Source organism: Topomyia yanbarensis, chromosome 2 (genome assembly GCF_030247195.1).
Source record: "Topomyia yanbarensis strain Yona2022 chromosome 2, ASM3024719v1, whole genome shotgun sequence".
In the NCBI taxonomy this organism is placed as follows: Eukaryota; Metazoa; Arthropoda; class Insecta; order Diptera; family Culicidae; genus Topomyia; species Topomyia yanbarensis.
Window position 1 is genome coordinate 316872811 of NC_080671.1, and position 13762 is coordinate 316886572.

At 35.4% G+C, this 13762-nt stretch overlaps 1 protein-coding gene across 7 annotated transcripts in view; it reads left to right on the forward strand.

Annotated features, from left to right (window-relative positions):
- Positions 1-4598: 4598 nt before the first annotated feature.
- Positions 4599-13762, forward strand: part of LOC131683688 (ras-like GTP-binding protein RhoL) — a 233275-nt gene continuing 224111 nt past the window's right edge. For 2 of the 7 annotated variants that reach the window (XR_009304550.1, XM_058965895.1), the window contains exon 1: positions 4602-6148. The gene's annotated coding sequence lies outside the window, so the exon portion shown is untranslated. Of the gene's footprint in view, positions 6159-13762 lie in introns of all 7 variants that reach the window. The other 5 variants (XM_058965900.1, XM_058965896.1, XM_058965897.1 and 2 more) reach the window with 5 other exon arrangements.

Consider the following 13762-nt stretch of genomic DNA (forward strand, 5'->3'; position numbering starts at 1 on the left):
CATTTGTTTCAAAACCAAACAACACAGGTCCAATAATGGACGCCTGCTGAACAGTCTGCTTGGCTTCACCCAACATTTGTCCAGCGAAGGACAAACGTTGGTAAGGCTGTTCAGTGCATCTACTTCGTAAAGAATTATTAGCGCTGTTCTTTTCAGAGCAGTGCAATGTATTGACTACAGTGAAGATCTTATTTTATTAGTCCCCGTGTTTAGTCCGCCTCCAAATTTTCCTACAACAGATTTTGTCAACTTTGTGACCCGTTTTCCAGCCACATTTAAGACAAAGTCTTCTGATTTAGTTCTCTTATGTTACATGATGGAATTAAAGCGAAAGCCTAGTGTGTTAAAAATTCAAAATGTCTTAAAATAGCCTGTTCTTAAAGTGATTAAAAAGTTTCGATTTTTTTTATAAACTGATACAATAATAGAACAACTCCGAAGAGTTGAGTAGGATTTTATATCATACTTTAGATAGTCCCAATCAATATGAAACGAAAATTTTCAGATTTTGTCAGTTTTCAATACATAATGGAGCTGTCAAAATCAGTCCTAGTGTTCATTCTACAAATTACAGAGTATATCACAGATTTTAAAATTTTGTTCTTCCAGTAATTATAGCTGGCGTCTATAGGGAATTATAGTTTGAAGCCCATCGAATAGGTGCATACCATTTTATAGCACACTGCATTGAATTGAAATATTTGTTGATTAAATGAAATTTCTTTATTTTCCCAAATTATTGTAATTTTTACGAGAGTTTAAAATTTTGTGCTTCCAGGAATTGTTCCTGATATCAGTTTCTATCGATTTTTCCATTTAAATATTGGGATAGAAAAAAAATCTTTTTTTGTTAAAAATTTAAAATTTCAGTATTTCTACGTATTTTTGAGAATATATTTTGAGAGCATAAAATTTTGGTCTTTCGAAAACTGTAGTCAGTATCATTTGTAATTGATTGGTGTACGAAAATATGTAAGCCATCGCATCGAATTCAAAGTTATATTCTTAAGAAGTAAAATTTCTGTATTTCTACGAAGTTTTCATTGTGTTTTAGAAAATATTTTTTCTTTCAGAAACTGTAGTTGGTATCAAATAATAAATTATAGATGTTTTAAGTAGCTTGAGAAAAAGTAATGTGAGGATAATCGAAACATTTTATTTGGATGGTCGTACTACGGATAATCGACTAATTTTCTAAGGATAATCGAGTTACACACTTAATTTGAATTACTGGGTACAGTAAAATTTTGCTGGGGTTTTGAACAGCAAACCGTTCGGTAATCAATTCAGTGAAACAATTCGGTTACCGAACTCTCCGCAATCCGTTCCCTCCAAACGTCAACAAATACTGGTCAGTCAGCAGTTTCCTCTGAAAATGACGACTTGACAGTTGATTTGCTGTACCTGTTTTGTAAGTTTTTGACGAGGGTCGGTAATGTTGGTACAATTTTGCCGAACAATCAGTCAGTATTTTACTGATTAATGTTTATGTACCGAAAAAAACAAAAGTGCTGATAAATTCAGTGAAAAATATTGCGGGTTTCAGCAAATTATTCGAAAAATTACTGAAAATCGCTAAAAAATGAAAACTTTACCGCAATTTTTTAAACAATTTCCTTATGACTCCGTAAAAATATCACTTTACTATCCAAGTCGTCAAAAGAAATTACTGAACAGCTTTTGGCTGGCTTAGTGTGTACGAATAATCGAGACTACGGATAATCGAATATGGCCTGTACCTGCGTATTTGATATTGTTGTGATTAGATAACTGTGAGATCAAGATCAATGGATCAGTTACAGAAAAGGATCCTATTCCCATAATTTTTCAAAAGCCCTCATGATGTTCAAAACAACAGGTTATCAATGTGCTGATCAGATAATTATTATTATAATATTGAATTGAAAGAGTCGTCATCAATAAATTTTTAACTTCAATTCAATTATTTTTTTTTTTGACAGGGGGGGGGGGATGTGGGGTTGAACCCCAAAGCCTCCTCTTGGCTACGCCGTTGCTAGGAGTTATTTATATCGCTTTTCATTTTCCGAGATATGTTTCAGATCAATCCGATGGTTATGAGTTAGACATTTTGTAGCCAGAAGGTTCGCGCAAACGAAAATTTGGCGCTGATAGGTGATCACATTCCATCTAGACAATTGTTCGGTAGTTATTTCTAGCGATTGTAGATAGAAAAATGAGACACGTAATTCGTTTTATCGAAATAATATTTGGTTTATTTAAATGGATTATTACTATATTAAACAATAAATAAGCGACAAAGGGTAATCCACAAACAACAAGCTATAACTTCTCCAGTGTTTAAAATTGATATTTGATGTCTCCATTGAAGTTATTTGCAAAAGTAAGAGCTACAAATTTGTTGAAGGCATCATTTCAATACAATCACTTCCAAGAATATTTATGAAAATATCTCACTCGTAGGGGGATTATTTAGTAAAAGCACAATACCAAAAGAAAGCCTCCATTAAATTCTCCGAAGATACTATTGATCTAAAATTAGCCGTTTTGGCGTTAATAACAGATTGCATGTTTTTGGTCATATTTCTGGCAATGGGAAATGATAAAAATCTTTCGTTCGTATTTAATGTTAAATATCTCTTTTGATAATAGCCCTATTTCAACAATCTATAGCTTGTTCAAAAGGTATTCGTATAAGCTGTCTAAAAATATATAAAATGTTAATCTATGTTGTCAATTTCGACAGAAAATTAAAAATACTGCAAAAAACGCCATTTTTACACATTCAAAGTTTCATATCATGAAAACTAAACATCAGAATCAAAAACAAATTAATAGCGTTCTGTCTGGCTGATAGGTATTTCATTTAAAATTGGTTTGGATAAGATCGGTTCAGCCATTGCTGAGAAACACGAATGAGAGTTTGTCCGTTACATACACGCACATACACACACACACACACACACACACACACACACACACACACACAGAGAGAGAGAGAGAGAGAGAGAGAGAGAGAGAGAGAGAGAGAGAGAGAGAGAGAGAGAGAGAGAAACAGACATTACCCCAAATCGTCGAGCTGAGTCGATTGGTATATAAAACTCGGCACTTCGGGCCTCGGATAAAATCTTGAAAGTTTGAGCGAATTATTTACATTTCATTTATAAGAAATGTAAAACAACAACGAATATAAAACACAAAGGATTAATAATGTGAAATTTCAATTTTCCAATATACATAATAAAGACAATTAAAAATTATCTTACTAACCGTACCCTACAGGTTCCTTATCAGAATTGTAAATCTAATAAGCTACCCGTTAAAGCAGGCGTCCCTCAAGGATCAAGCATCGCACCAATACTATACAATATTTTTACCTCTGATCTTCCAAATCTACCTACAGGCTGTAAAAAGTCACTTTTCTGTGATGATACTAGCATCTCAGCCACTGGTAGGAGTCTTCGTATTATCTGCAGTCGACTGCAACGAAGCTTAAATATTTTCAATGGTTACCTGAAAAAATGGAAAATTTCCACTAATGCGGCAAAACACAATTGATTGTGTTTCCGCATAAGCCAAGAGCTTCTTCTCTTAAACCAAATAATAACCATATTATTAAATTTAATGGTTTGAATTTAACGTGGTCAGATCAAGTTAAATACTTGGGTTTGATTTACGATAAAAAACTTACTTTTAAGGATCACATTGAAGGAATCTAAACAAAATGCAACAAATATATAAAATGTTTATACCCTCTTATAAATATGTATTCTAGGCTCTGTCTAAAGAACAAACTATTAATTTATAAGCAAATATTTAGACCGGCAATGCTATATGCAGTGCCCATCTGGACAAGTTGTTGTGCTACTAGGAAGAAAACGCTTCAAAGGGTTCAGAATTAAATTCTGAAAATAATTTTGAAGCGTCCTCCCTGGTTTAGCACAAATGAGTTGCACAGACTCGCAAACATAGAAACATTAGAAATTATGACGAACAGTATTATAAGCAACTTCCGACAAAAATCGTTGCAATCTTCAATTGCAACGATTAGCTCTCTTTATAGTTTATAAGATTTATTTAGCTCCTCATTCAGAAGACAAGTAGGTTTAAAACATCCTTTTGAAAAAAAAAACTTAACATATTATAACTTAATAATAATTAATTTGAATCATGTAAACAACAGGGATGAAAAGTCACCACTTGTGGCTGAACACCCAATATACTAAATTAGAAATGTAATGCAAACAAAACAATATAATCAAATAGAAAATAATATATAAAAAAAAAACAATGAATATAAAAAAGAAGCTTTAATGTGTGATACCAGTGTCGAACCTATTCTGAGTAAATTTCCATAAATTCATACATCCTGTTCGAGTAATATTGTAATAATAATGCATGTTTAATATTTTTCCGGCCTGGAGAACAGTAAAAGTAGTCGTTTCATATACACTTATTTTATACATCCGTTTGATAGCTCTCCGTAGTATGAAACTATTAGCACTTTATTAAATTCCTTGTGGATCTCACGCCTTCGTTCATCCGACAAGAGTGAGACCCAAGTAGAGTGAATGCGGTGAAATTCACTCTCATTCGGTTACTGCGATGTACCTCGAACGGTCGGTCGGTTGTTGTTGTCAACTTGCAGACGCGCCTCGCCTCGTCTGTGTCGATCGTGTGGTCGTAGTTGATAGTCGCTTATTTACGTGCTGTAGAAACCGGTGCGATCGCGTGTTATAACCAATTGATGTGCTTCTCCCCGCAAAGGGTATAAGGCCAAAATCATACATTTACAACTCATTGAAGATCGTCATTACGTTCGGTTCTCTTCGAATCCGCTACTTCTTGGGTCATCAAGGAACTGCTTCCTTCCTGGGGTGTGGGTGATAGTTGCTTGTTGTTTTGTGCTTACAGTGTGTTTTATTGTGTGTGCTTTACAGTGCATTCGTGCTCTATCGTTATCGGTCACTTATCAGCATCTTCCATATCCTGTGTCTCGCTGGCTGTGGTGTGTCGCACATAGAACCAAATGCGAATCCCATAGGAAATACGTGACATGTCCGTTTTGTGACCATTTCCTCGCAGTGTGTTATTAATGTTTAGAAGCGGAAAAAATATTTAATTGTTTGTTTAGTTTATTGAAACAGACGAAAGAGAGTAGGGTAATATAGCTTCCCGCCCCGTCAAGTGTGGGGAATGCCGATCAATGATGTGAGCTGGTTCAGCGTGTGCTATGAATAATAATAATTGATAGACTCTTGGCCTGTTTTTTTGTGTGGTGGTTTTGTGTTTCACCAATATTTATGTAAAACGAGCAAGTTAACGCCATTTAGACGTGAAAATCTTCATCACTGACATTCACGATTTCTGTTCGTTAGCTTCCACCGTGTTTATTAGCGTATATAGCGGAGTGACTTAATCACCCGTCTTAGGACGTCGCTGGAAAATGATTTACGCTTCGGTTTGTGCTTCTGCGTCGCAACATGGTGTTGGTGCTTATCTATAGCGAAAAATAACGCTGGCTGGCTGTAACCCGAGACAAACAGTTTCGAGTGGAGAAAAGAAAAGAAATATCGCACATCAAGTGATAAAAGACAGGATTCCTTATCAGTGGAAAAATACAAATAATTTCAGTTCGCCTTCGGTGCTGCTAGTGGTCGTTACTGTGGCAGACGGTTGTTTGCGTTCGTATAGTCATCGATATAGGTTGCTTGCAGTGCTAAATTTGGAATTCGCGAGTCGCAAAGTGAAGAACACACCTCAATCGTCCGCATCCGATGCTACAGTGAAACGAGTTTAATACTCAGTTTAGGCCATAAAAATCTTGTGTAGTGCATTCGTTACACATATCGATAGCTAAAAAATGAAACAAGTCTAAAGTTAGTTAAAACTTTCTGTTTTGTACCGATTATATAAACGAAGCGGTAAAATTGCAACCATCAAGGTGCCAACGAAACCTTTTTTGCTATTTTTTGATAAAAAAAATCAAACTGCGTTATTTCGAGCGGTCACAACGAAACTGAACCGCTTCAGCCACTAGAGCCTAAAGGAGAAAGTTGTGTGATAATTAAGCCAAGGAAAAGAGCGGATTATATTAACTAGGAAGAAACATAAGTTCAACACACCGGCTATTCGCGGACTACACCTTCGTGAAAGGAAAAGAGAAAAGGTAAGGAAAGGTATAGATGAAAATGTCATGAGATGATTTTCTAGGAATTTCATTACAAATTCTGCTTACTGAGCGTTCGATGAATCATGGATTACGCATCACGTTTTTTTTGCAAGCGAGATACATATGCATGGTTTGTCAAATCTTGGATTTCCATTATTTACTCTTACAGTGACTTCATTAACACTATCACTGAATAGACTACAATCGCTAGACAAAATAATCGCATATGTTTAAAATAACTCGAAAACACAGGCGTGCTTTGAATTGATAAACAATTTGAACAATTTGTAATTTTAGAATGAGATATAATTTAGAAAATCAAAAACTTGGAACTGAATCACAACTTACGTCAAAAGTTCTTTCACACAATTGAATTCAAGCTTTTTTATTTATATTTTGATACTGATTGCCTCCGCGGTTACGATTGGGTCGTTATCGTTTATCGCTCGGCTTACAGTAAGGCGTTAAATAAATGCAACTGGTAGTATATGTCGGTACATGTGAATTACGACAAATTATAGAAGACGTGTACAAGTATGGTCGGTCATACATTGCTTTACTGTTGGGTGTGGTAAGGCAAACTGTGCATGTTCGAATTTGTCTCTGTACTTTGTTTGCCACTAGGCAACTGCGGGGGATGGACTGTTCCGTCCATTTCGAGTTACTCGAGAACGTGTTTTGAAATTGAGTGTGTCCCTGTTTTCCGCTCCTAGATGTTTTAGACATATAGACAAGTCCATATATCCACCCAGCAATGTATTTAAGAATTTCTTATTAGGAAGAAATCTTAAGGTGAAGCGATGGAATGAAAGATATACGGCATTTAATAGGACAATATTGATAGAATATATTCGTAAATCGCTGCAATTTAGACTCGTGTGACAATTTTCATAAAAATATACGAATTTTTCGTACATATGATGACTCGTTCGTAGTTCTATTGAAAAACTTATTTTTTATTACGAGTTTTTCGTGAAAACCACGAAACGACTTTCGTTGGCTTATTATGAAACCGCTTTCTTCAGATAATTGTTGATCATCACGACGGTCTCGGTTTGACTATTTAGTTACCATATCCGTGTCCGCCGGTTTCTGGAAGATTTCCTGGACCTGTTTTCGCTTCCAGTTGATCCAGAATCCGGAGCAGTACGGATTCAGTTGAGCCATCGCGAACTGCTCGTTGCTTTTGTATGAATAAGTTTAAGTTTTTCTCTGTCAAAATAATTTGCTATTAAATACGAAAACTTCTCTTAGGTGAACGAAGTGAATTCGTGCAACCAACGAGATTGTTCGTAATGTACACAAACTTTTATTAAAATAAACGAAACATTTCGTTTCAGTCACGAAAAGTAATGTAATTATCAACGATAATATTCGTGTAATGTACACTAAATATGTAAAATTCACGAAAGCTTTCGTTCACCAAGCGGCCATTTTTTCACACCACAATCTTTCTAGTCCTCAATAGTGATAAGCATGTTGAAATAAAATCGATTTTTTCCAGATTGATCCTGTTAGTTAAAACGAATCGGTGTAGTCAAACATCGATTACAAAAGATTGAATGAAAAATATAATATGCTAAACATGTGCGGGGTGCAATCGGCCCTTCAACTGAGTTTGTCCGGCAGAGTTATAAACTTCTGCTCCGATAGTCAGGCTGCAATCAAATTTCGGTCAGACAAATTTCGGTCCAAGCTAGTGTCCGCGTGCCGAACCCAAATCGAAGAACTAAGCATTGTCAACACTATCTACCTTGTCTGGGTACCCGGACATTGCGGTATTACTGGAAATGAATGGGCTGACGAATTGGCCAGGGCAGGTTCAGCGATTGACTTCGTTGGTCCTGAGCCCGCGCTGCCAATCTCGACAAGTTGGATAAGGGAAAAAATACGGTCCTGGACTTCGTCCGAGCACCGCAATTATTGGAGAAATCTACAAACGTGTCGCCAAACAAAGGCGTTTCTAGAACAACCATACCCAGTGGTTTCGAAAAATCTCCTACATTTTTCGATGCTCCTCTGCAGCATGCTGGCCAGGGCTTTAACCGGCCACTGCAAACTCAATTATCACATAGCAACTATTCAGCGCGCTGAGTCTTTTTCATGTGATCTTTGTGAATCCGACTACGGAACCTCACATCATCTGATATGCAACTCTTCAGCGGTAGCGCAATTGCGATTTCGAGTCTTCAGCCGTCCTTATATAGACGAAACCATGTTTGGACGACTGAAACTCAGAGACATACTAAAGTTTCTTATCCAATGTGGTAAAGATCTTTAGGCTTATTCGCAGGCAAGTTGAACTATTTATGAGTTTAACTTACCTGTTGTTTATTTTTGTTTTGTGCTATTATTTTTCCCATCCTTCCAATTCTACTTTCCCACACCTCCTTGTCCTTTCCTTCTGCAAAGGAAATGATGAAAACACACGGCAAGGCACAAATCCCCGACTACATACGGGGAATGTGCCATTTAAACCAATATATTCTGATTCCTGATAGTTAAAACGAATCGGTGCAGTCAAACATCGATTCCAAAATATTGAATGAAAAATATAATATGCTAAACATTACAAAAACTTTTCTAAGATGAACGAAATTAATTCGTGCGACCAACGAAATCGTTCGTAATATACACAAACATTTATTAAAATAAACGAATCATTTCATTTCATTCACTAAAAATAATGTCGTTATCAACGCTAACATTTGTGCAACGTACACTAAGTAAAATTTATGAAAACTTTCGTTCGTCAAGCGGCCGGATCTATACACCACAATCTTTCTAGTCTCAATAATGATGAGTAGGTTGAAATAAAATCGATTTTGCCGGATCGATCTCTTTCATTTAAAAAAATCGGTGCTGTCAATCATCGATCCTAAAAGATCGAATGCAACCAACGAAATCATTGAAATTTCGTTTCATTCATGAAAAATAATGTCGTTATCAACGTTAACATTCGTGCACAGTAGGGATGACCGAGGAGGGTTGAAACAATTTTTTGTTTTTGTTAGATGAATCGACAAAAACTGACATTCGATGATAGTTTATTTTTAAATTTCTTACTTCTGTTTACGCTTTATCAAATTGCGTCAGAATAACTGGTACAAATCAATAACAAAGCATCAATATATTGATTTTTGTAACAGTGTTCTCTTTGTTTCAACTCTCCTCATACCGAGGTAAGTTGAAACAGCAATGAATGTGAGTTGAAACAAGTAATCAATTATTTGAAATATTATCAAAACGTTTTCGAAATCATCAAATGTTACAATTGTGTCATTTTTATTCGTTCACACTAAGATAATTCCTCAAAATGACATGTATCCTTATCATTATTTTTCACAGTGTATACTGACACTTGTTTTGAAAATAATGTTAGATTTTGATCACAAACTCAAGAATTTCTGAATTTATTGCAACAGTAATAACAGTAAGATACTTTACCTAACCACTAATTAACTATAATTGTAAAATCAAGAAATTTGATACCCATTTTGTCATATATTTAGTTATGTATTGGTTTCCAACCACTTCCCCTAGAACATTCTGCATTCTTTAAAATGGTTGATATGACCAGTGATATTATTTATGACTACAAGTGATACGGGTTTATGAAAACAGGTAATTTGGTATCCATATCGGAAGTATTTGGTTCATTTTGAATTATGGTCACTTCGCTCCAAGCTTAAGAAGCTGATAGGAGTAAACAATTAGAACAAATGCATATTCCGTGGTTATAAATGATCTAATAAATTGAGAACGTTGATCACTGTTGTCAAATCAAGAAAGAAGAATCTTGATTGTTGTTATTTCTTCAGGAACGTTAATGTGATTATAACATTACCATAAGACTAGAAGTTCATCATCGAGGAGAGTTGAAACAAGGTGTTTCAACTCTCCTAGGTCGAAAAGATAGGCTTGATCCACAATTTACAATTTATAAATTGCAAAGATAGAAAGAAACGTATACAATTTATAAATGTTAACTCTTGGACTACATAATAGTGATATTTTCATGATCGAACATCACTTAATATCCTATTTAAATCTATTTGAAGAAAAAAACAAAAACTTACTTCTGCTCGTTTTTTTGTAGTGTGTTTACCGAAAATACTCAACCACTCATTTAACGTATTTGGCGTGTATTGGAGGGTTTGTGGGCACGAAATAAATAAAACAACTGCATTATTGTTTTATCGCTAACGGTACTGTTTCGCTATAAATGGGCCCTGTATCAACTCTCCGCTGTTTCAAATCTCCTCGGTTTCCCCTACACTAAATAAGTAAAATTTACGAAAACTTTCGATCATCACGAGGCCATTACTTCACACCACAATGTTTCTAGTCCTTAAAAGAAGTGAGCGGGTTGAAATAAAATCGATCTTGCCAGATCGATCTTTTTAGTTAGAAAACTCATTGACAGGCATCGATCCTAAAAGATCGATCGAAAAAATAATATGCGAAAACATTCCTAGGATGAACGAAATGAATTTGTTCGACAAACGAAATCGTTCGTAATGTACATAAACGATTATTTAAATAAATGAAACATTTCGTTTCATTCACGAAAACTAATGTCGTTATCAACGATAGCATTCGTGCAGTGTACACTAAATATGTAAAATTTACGAAAGCTTTCGTTCACCAAGCGGCCATTCTTGTACATGAAATGAACGAAACCTACTGTTTGCAATGCACGAATATACTTCGTTGTAGAAAACAACGAACGAACTCGTGCATTGCACGATCAATTTCATTATATTTACGAATCTATATTATCAGTGAACCTTTATATCGGCTGCTATTTTTGCCTTTCTCAATAGAAAGGATATGTAATCACTGTGAAATTCGACTTTTTAAACGAGGCCGGGAGGGCCGAGTCATATATACCATTCAATTCAGTTCGTCGAGGTTGACAAATGTCTGTATGTGTGTGTATGTATGTGTGTATGTATTTTCTCATTCACTTTTCTCAGAGATGGCTGAACCGAATCGCACAAATTGATTTCAAATGAAAGGTATAACGCTCCCATAAGCTGCTATTGATTTTTTTGTCGATCGGATTAAATTGAAAGCATGGCGATTTAGCAAATTATTTCAACTGCTTTAATCTTGGATTTTTATTACATTTGTAATATCTTGTGAAACGAAATATTGCATGTTTGGCAACACTGCATCCAAAAAACACTATTTTTTTCTAGATTCTTGATTAATTGCTTTTAAAATATATTTTACCGATTGTTTCTAGATCAAATTAAACCGAAGATATGAATAAAAGTTAATAATTGATCTCTATGCTATATGGGTCATTCTACGCGAAGTGATCAAAAAAAGATGCAAAGTTGAAATCGACCTTCACGGATTTGAACCAAATTTGGTGGAATTGTTCATCTGGGACCAATATATAAAAACCCAAATTTTTGTGTCAATTGAACCACCCCTCGTTTGATGAATTGCCATAACCCTTGATTTTCTTTTGATCATATCTCTGGTTCTATTGACTCTAGAATCAAACCGCTGGACGGCTTGTGAAGAAAATTATTCAAGGAGTCTAGAAAAATATGTATTTTTGTCAGCAGTGCTGTGAACTATGCGATTTTTTTAGTTAAATAATTAAAATTAACTTTTCTCTCAATACATATATTTTAATTTTGAAAATTCTAATGCCATCGTATTCCTCAGACATTTTTACATAAGAAACACTTTTAATCTCAATATAATTTGAGCGGATCCTGAGATACACCGTTTTGAATGGAAAAACTCGCATTTTCTCATATAAAAATCCATTTTTATTGGCCGAAATTGCGAAAATCTTCAAACGATCATAAAAATCGATCCTGATCTGCTAGAAGCAAACCAAAAACGTAGTTTTTCATCATTTCTCGTCTACTTCACGAAAAATCATGTTTGAACTCAGAATACTCAAATTGGTTTTTAGCGCTGCGCGCTTGCGATTTTATATGAGAAATTGCGATTTTTTCGCTTCAAAACGGTGTATCTCAGGATCCGCTCAAATTATATTGAGATTATAAGTGTTTCTTATGTAAAAATGTCTGAGGAACACGACGGCATTAGCATTTTCACAATTAAATTATATGTACTGTGAGAAAAATCATTTTTTAATATTTAACTGAAAAAATCGCATAGTTGGCAGCACTGCCAAAAATTCATATTTTTTCTAGACTCCTTGAATAATTTTCTTCAAAAGCCATCTAGCGGTTTGATTCTAGAGTAAATAGAACCAGAGATATGATCAAAAGAAAATCAAGAGTTTTGGCAATTTGTCAAAACGTAGGGTACTACCATGACCCGAGGGGTGGTTCAATTGACATAAAAATTTGGGTCTTTATATATTGGCCCTAGATGAACATTTCCTCCAAATTTGGTTCAAATCCGTGAAGGTAGACTACACGTGCCTTGATCACTTCGCGTGGAATGACCTATATTTCATCCTAAGGAGAAAAGTGCTTTCGCATAGGCCTGCTAAGCCAAGACAAGTTTTGGCTTCACTGTGTCTTATCGACATAAACAGAACTTCTGGCCAGTCGTTCGATTGAAACACAAAGTGTGTTTTAGTTTTAAGCATTTGCGTCAAGCCGGCGCTAATCTATTCCGACAAAAAGCTAGTGTCGGTTTCTGATGAGACGAAGTCGAAACGAACCCATGTAATAATAATTGATGCATGATTTGTGTCGAAATTTTTTCAAGCACGTCATACATATTTTGTCATCAATACACACCTATGACACGTGTGAGTGTGACTTTTGTTAACATTTTTAATGTAAGTTGTTCATGCTGAACGTTTTGGTATAGGGGAGTCCGGGGCTAGTTGGCGGTTGGGGTAAGTTGACGGAATCCCTTTTTCTCTGTTTCTATTAGACATATAGCGCTGCCTCTTCATGTGTACCTCAAGTTATGTGAAACCCGTTATCTAATGTGTTTTTGTTGCAAAACGATTTGTTTGGTGGAAGTTGTGAATGATATTGTGTTTTCGAGCATACCAAGTAAATTTTCTAAATTCTAAATACTTTGCGTTATTTAGGGTGATTTTCAATTTATTTCCCGAATGATTATATTTTTCGATAGCGCATGAAAAGAGCTTTCAGTATCCGTATAGATATTACTTCTATCCACAAAAAAGTTATGTTTTAAGTAGTTAAAATAATATGCGGTTGGGGTAAGTTGGCGGTGCTGCGCGCGGGGAAAGTTGGCAGTACTATTTACCGTGCAAAAAAAGTCATCAAAAAATTTATTTCTGGAATTCACTCCAAAGTAAGAAAATCTTTTTCTTGTGTATCTCGCCAATGTAGGAGATATTTATTCTGGCCAATTGCATGAAGAATTTCGAAAATTTGCTTTTGAATAGGGAGTACACGTCAAAGTCAAAATGCTGGGGTATTGAAACTGAAATATAATAGCAAATGTCAGTTAATATACAGTTTTCTTGAAAAGACGTTCAGCACGTTCCAAAAGGACCCTTGAAGTAATTGAATCTCCATTTGATTGGTTAGTTTTTGACGTATCCCCACATACCGCCAACTTACCCCGGGGCCGGGGTAAGTTGGCGGATTTTCAGCGTCACATATTTTTGTCTCTAAAAATGGAGAC